Source organism: Phyllobates terribilis, unplaced genomic scaffold (assembly GCF_046119375.1).
Source record: "Phyllobates terribilis strain yellow unplaced genomic scaffold, ASM4611937v1 Scaffold_4__5_contigs__length_816908805, whole genome shotgun sequence".
NCBI lineage: Eukaryota > Metazoa > Chordata > Amphibia > Anura > Dendrobatidae > Phyllobates > Phyllobates terribilis.
This window is the reverse complement of record NW_027362764.1, coordinates 673,067,609-673,073,668: the sequence shown is the minus strand read 5'-3', so window position 1 is coordinate 673,073,668 and position 6,060 is coordinate 673,067,609.

The following is a 6,060-nucleotide window of genomic DNA, read 5'->3' as shown; positions in this document are numbered from 1 at the left end:
AAAAATGGTCATTTTTGAAATTATAAGCATTAGCAGGTTGTTAGAAACTGAAATCAAACAGTTTTCAACTCAAAACTTTATTCTAGGTGATGTTTCATTTTCACATAGGACCCCTTGTTCGAAAGGAGCTTCTGAACTCTCTCGTCCATTGAATTTGTCAGGTTTTGGATGGTTTCTGCTTCAATTGTTTTGCATGAGGACAGAATACCCTCCCAGAGCTGTTGCTTAGATGTGAACTGCCTCCCGCCATCATAGACACTCCTTTTAATGATGCTCCAAAGGTTCTGAATGGGGTAGAGGTCAGGGGAGCATGGGGGTCACACCATAAGTTTGTCCCCTTTTATGCCCATATCAGCCAGAGATGCAGATGTTTTATGTGCAGCATGAGATGGTGCATTATCATGCAGAAAAATGATCTTGCTGTGAAATACACGGTTCTTCTTCTTGAACCATGGCAGGAAGTGCTGTTTGAGAAAATCCACATACATTATGGAGTTCATCTTTAGCGCCTTCAGGGATCCTAAAGGGGCCGACAATCTCTCTCCCCATGATTCCAGCCCAAAACATTACTCCACCTCCTCCTTGTTGGCGCTGTAGCCGTGTTTGCGTGGGGTGTCCATCAACCAGCCATCCTCCACTCCATTCATCTGGACCATCGAGCGCTGCACGGCACTCATCCGTGAACAAAACAGTTTTGAAATCAGTCTTCATGTAATGTTTGGCCCACTGGAGCCGTTTCTGCTTGTGTGAAGTGGATAGAGGAGGTCGACAGGATGGCATATGCACAGCTGCAAACCTCTGAAGGACCCTGCATCTTGTTGTTCGGGGAAAGTTGGAGGCACAAGCAGCTTCAAAAACTTGTCTGCTGCTATGACAAGGCTTTTTTGCCGCTGCTGTTTCAACCTGACGTAATTGCCTGTAGGAAAGAGTCCTCAATTTGCCCTTATCAGCACGCACACGTGTGTACTGTGAATCAGCTACATACTTCTTGATTGCCAAGACACTTCATCCTGATCATCGCACAATGTTGATTGTAGTCATGCCTTGACCTAAACACTCCACAATTTGTTGCTTCTCAGCAGCCGACACATCCTTTTTCTTTCCCATTTTGGCAGAAAATGTAGGCTGCTTAATAATGTGAGAGAGCCTTCTTAAGTAGTCTTGCCTTTCATTGGACACACCTGCCAAACTAATTAGCACAGGTGTCTGCAATTGCTTACAGTGATATAAAGAGCCCTGACACATATCACCATCAATGAGTTTAACTGACAAACAAACAAATTCTTCCCTTATCACTCCTAAACACTTTTTGCATAATAATTTGGAACGCGGTGTACATGTGCTTTTCCACAAAACACCAGTGGTTCACGTAGTGAATCTTACAGTTCTAACTTGCCAACCGTGGTCTGTATGGAATTGTTCAATAAAGGGCCCAAAATTAAGATAACATAGATGGGAGAGGTCTCTATGAATAGGAATTCCTAAGTATTTGATACCCTGTGAGGGCCAGGCAAAGGGAAAGTTGGACTGGATGGAATCCTATATGGATTTAGGGAGGGAGACATCGAGGGCCTCAGACTTCGCTGCATTGATTTTAAAATTTTACCATGTAACAAAGTGATCTATTTCAGCCATAACAGCAGGGATGGATATATGTGATTGAGTGATATATACTAGGACATCATCAGCAAATAGAGAGCACTTGTACTCGGTGCCTCCCACCTCAATCCACCTAATATTGGGGTTATGGCGAATTGATGAGAGCAGGTGCTCCGTCACTAGGATGTATAAGAGAGGGGACAGAGGACATCCCTGCCTTGTCCCATTGGTGATTGTGAAAGGTGATGAAAATGTTCTGACGCACCCCCTGGGCCTTGGGACACCCGGAGCCGGACCCTTTTTGGTGGATGCTGGTGGTTGTAGTCTTCGTGGCGGCGATCCGGTTCCGTGGCTCAGGGCGGTCAAACCAGTGGCGGAACTATTTATGTGGTTTTGATGTTTAAATGTCCGACTACGCCACCCGTGGATTGCGGTCAGAGTGAACCGCCGCTACAGGGCAGACCGCTAAGGCTGGTGTTGTGGGTGCAGCAGAGCGTAGCATAACTCCCCACGGGAGGAGTATAGCCTCAGGGCAGTGTATGCGGAGGATGGGGGTGATGGTGCAGGGCAGCAGCAGTAACGACACGGAGTCAGTGATGCAGTTCAGGGCCTTTACTCACAGTTCTTATTATCCAGACCACGTCTGCAGGTAACGGCTGCCCACGTCGTACTGTGCTCACCAGGTGAGGGGCTCAGACAACTCCCAGATAACTTTGGAGCGCTTCACAGGACCCCCTTTGTGTGTCCTTTGTCTGGCCTTTCTTACCAACACTTCTGTCCGGCTGCCTCGGGCCTCCTCTTGGTAAACTTGGCGCCAGTTTCCCTGACCCTATGTGGTGCCTTCCTAGCGGGTGGAGCAAGGGGCTGCGCCACATAAAATGTCAGAGCCTCCGGTTTCTAGCTGAGGGTCGTTTCCTGCCTCCACTAGTTCGGGGACCGGTCTCCCCCTTTGGCCTGACCCCTCCACGCAGGTGGATCCCCTCCACCCCTGGGATCCCTTCATTCCTCGTTCCTGGAGCCTTCTCCGCTCCTCTTCCTTCCTTCTCCCTCTTGCAGGCCTGGGCCTCTGTTACTAGGCCCGCCTCCGGAGCAGAGCTCATGCAGAGCCCCTGCTCCCTGCCACTTCTGCTCAGACTTCTCTGCACTGAACTAAGATGGTGCCCACCTTTTATACTCCCTTCTCAATGCACCCAGGAACTGCTTCCTCCCTCCTCCTGCACTGCAGGGTTCCCCTTCCTCAGTGTTCCCTCCCCCCACTCCAGCCAGGGACAGGGACTGTCGTGCCCATCTCAGGGGCATATTGGTCGCCCTGCCCCACGGCAATGTGGTGTAATGCATGCAGGTGTCGGGTCCTGATCCACACTCCATCCTTATCTGAGAGTGAGATATCACACCTCTGGGTGAGGTGCAATACGTCTGTAGCAACCGAGCCCTCGGTGCTACAGTTCCATTTATCTTCAGCCTAGGTGACGTATTGTGATACAGGGTCGTGATTTTGGCTATAAAAGGGTCCCCTAGACCCCTACCCCAAGTTTTTTAAGAGAATCATATATGGCGTGCCAGGAGACTCTATGGAATGCTTTCTCAGCATCCAACGAGAGTATCTACTTACAAATTTTTAACTGCATCTAGCCCAGGAAATACTTTGTGCCTAGTAGCAGTGTCTGCTAGTCAGCGGATTATCCCGGCTGTTAAGCAAGCTACACCACCTGTAGTTTGGACACTTAATTTTTTCAAAGGAAATGCTTCGGGACCACGGGATACTTAGTGAAGAGCATCAGGAGGCACCCCAAGGCATAGGGGCTGGGACTGGCACTAGGATGCCTTGCGGTGGACAGCCGAGCTCGATCCTTATAAAAGCTTTTTAACTGCAGCAGCTTTAGTGGACGCTACTGGAGCTGGAATTACGCGGCTGCTGGCATGAGACTTGCCCTCCAATAGATCCTTGTAAATGGATTTAAAGTGTATTCATTCAAATTAGAGGGACAATTTAAATTAAAAAGCTTAGAGCTGCCTCCACCACAGGGGGGCTCTCTCGACCCACCAGCGGACAGGCACCAGTATTGGGAGAGGGGGGCTGGCCGTCAGGGTTCACCGCGGCTCTGGCACAAACCCGGCGACACGGAGGTGGCACGGGCAGGAGCGGACTGGCCGTCTCGGCTTCTCACTTTTTGGATTTTAGAAGGGCATGACATGCCTATATCTGTGTCTCCCCCTCCTTTTACTCCTCCACCTCTTTTCTTTTCGCATGACTATATGTACTTGTCACTTTTCCATGTGTTAGTTGTGTCTTCTGAGCAGTTTGTCAGCTTTTGGACACCTTTGAAGGTGTTTTCTATGTGTTTCTATGTGTTTTTGTTTGCCTGCCATTGGTTTTAACGGTGTTCGAAGGTGTTCGACGAACAGTTCGACGAACAGTTCGGCGAACACACGGGTGTTCGACGAACCGAACCGAACTCGAACACTACGGGGGTGGCTCAACACTAGTGTTGACAGGAAAAACACAGCTTTGAATATTCACGTTTTTACTTGTTTTTTTTCCCATTCATTTGAATGAAAAACGGAGCAAAAACTCTGAAGCAATTGACATGCTGCAGATTTGAAAAACCACTTTGATTATTCAAATCTACAAGGAAAAAACAAGCCGCAAGTGCATCATATTTTAGAAATCCCATACACTATTCTGGTACTGTAAAACACTGCAAAAATGCAGTATGTGAATACGCTGTGTATCTAGTTTATATATTATATATACACAGAGGTGAATCTAGGTTTTTATTTCAAACGAGGCAAAATTCAGTTTGCCACCCACTCCTATACACAGCTTAACCAGTTTGAGTAGTCGTCATGTGACCACTCATATATGATTTGCACACTTACAGTCACGTGCCACATAGCTTCTCTTGCTGATTCTCTCAACATTCACTGCCAAACTACAGCCCCTGCTTCATTGAGAGAAGTATGAAGGGAAGCTAGTTGGCATGTGACTGTAAGTATGAAACTCGCATATGAGTGGTCATGTGACCACTGCTGGAATTGGCAACAGAGCCGAATCTTGACAGTGAGTATATTACACATTGTAAGGATTTAGTATGCTACACTGATTAAAGGAGTTGTCCATGTTTATCAAGAAAGTCTGCAGTCACTCTATGTGACTGTAAACTTGTGATTCCTCACATAGCACGAAGGGAGGATTCACACTCAGGGGAGATCGATATGCGATATAATACTCCCAGACAGATTCCACCTAGATGTGCGCAGCCTCGCGAAATTCACCTGTATTGAATTCAGATATCCCTTAGTCCTCATTCAGATGCCCGTTTTTCATAGACTATAATGGCAGGATATTCTACCTATGTGCCTAGTCATGTGTCCATGTATCAGCAAAAAAAATCACCGAAACACGTTTTTGATCTGAGTCACAGAACAAAATCATCCAAACAAGTGTATGGTCCATGAAAACATGGACAGTACATGCAGGCTCGGACTGGCCCACTGGAGAACAGGTAAATCCTCTGTTGGGCCCCTGTGTAGAAGTTGGTTCTTCAACACCTTATATGAGCAGTAGTTGACACAATACCCTTGATTCACTATCTACAAAGGCATAATATTATCATTAATTTAACAAACTGCCCAGTTTATTATATGGTAAATTTTATTTGCAGATAATGTAAAATATGTATGTATGTGTATAGTGAGCCTCCAGAGTCAATGTTACTGGTGGGCCCTTGTTACCCCAGTCCGACACTACGTACATGGATGCCATCCATGTGTAATCCGTGTGCTGTGAGTTTTTAACATTGCAATGAGTAGGAGAAACTTTGCAATCGTTTTTTTTTTAATTTTTGATTTAGAACAAGAGAAAATCACTGATGATAAAAACGGACATACTGACTAAATACTGATTTAAATCTGATCCAAATCATGAACGAAAATCTGATCCAGCACTTGATGAAAATCGGTCTGTTTTTTTCACATACAGTGCCTTGCAAAAGTGAGCTTTTCCACATTTTTTTCACGTTACACCTACAAATTTAAATGTATTTTATTTGGATTTCTTATGGTATGATAACACAAAATAGCAAGTATTTGTGAAGTGTAAAGGAAATGATCTATGGTTTCCTAAATATTTAAAAAATATAAATCTGAAAATTGTGATTTGTATTCAGTCCCTTTAGTCTGATACCACTAAATAAAATCCTGAGTGACCAATTGCCTCCAGTCACATAATTAGTAAATTGAGTCCACCTGTGTGTAATTTATTCTCAGTATAAGTACTGCTGTTCTGTGAAGGTCTCAGAGGTTTCTTTAAGAACATTAGGGCTCAAACAGTATCATGAAAACCAAGGAGCACGCAAGACAGGTCAGGGATAAAGTTGTGGATAAGAGTAGAGCAGTGTTAGGTTATAAAAAAATAGCCCAAGCTCTCAACATTTCACAAAGCATTGTTCCCAATAAACA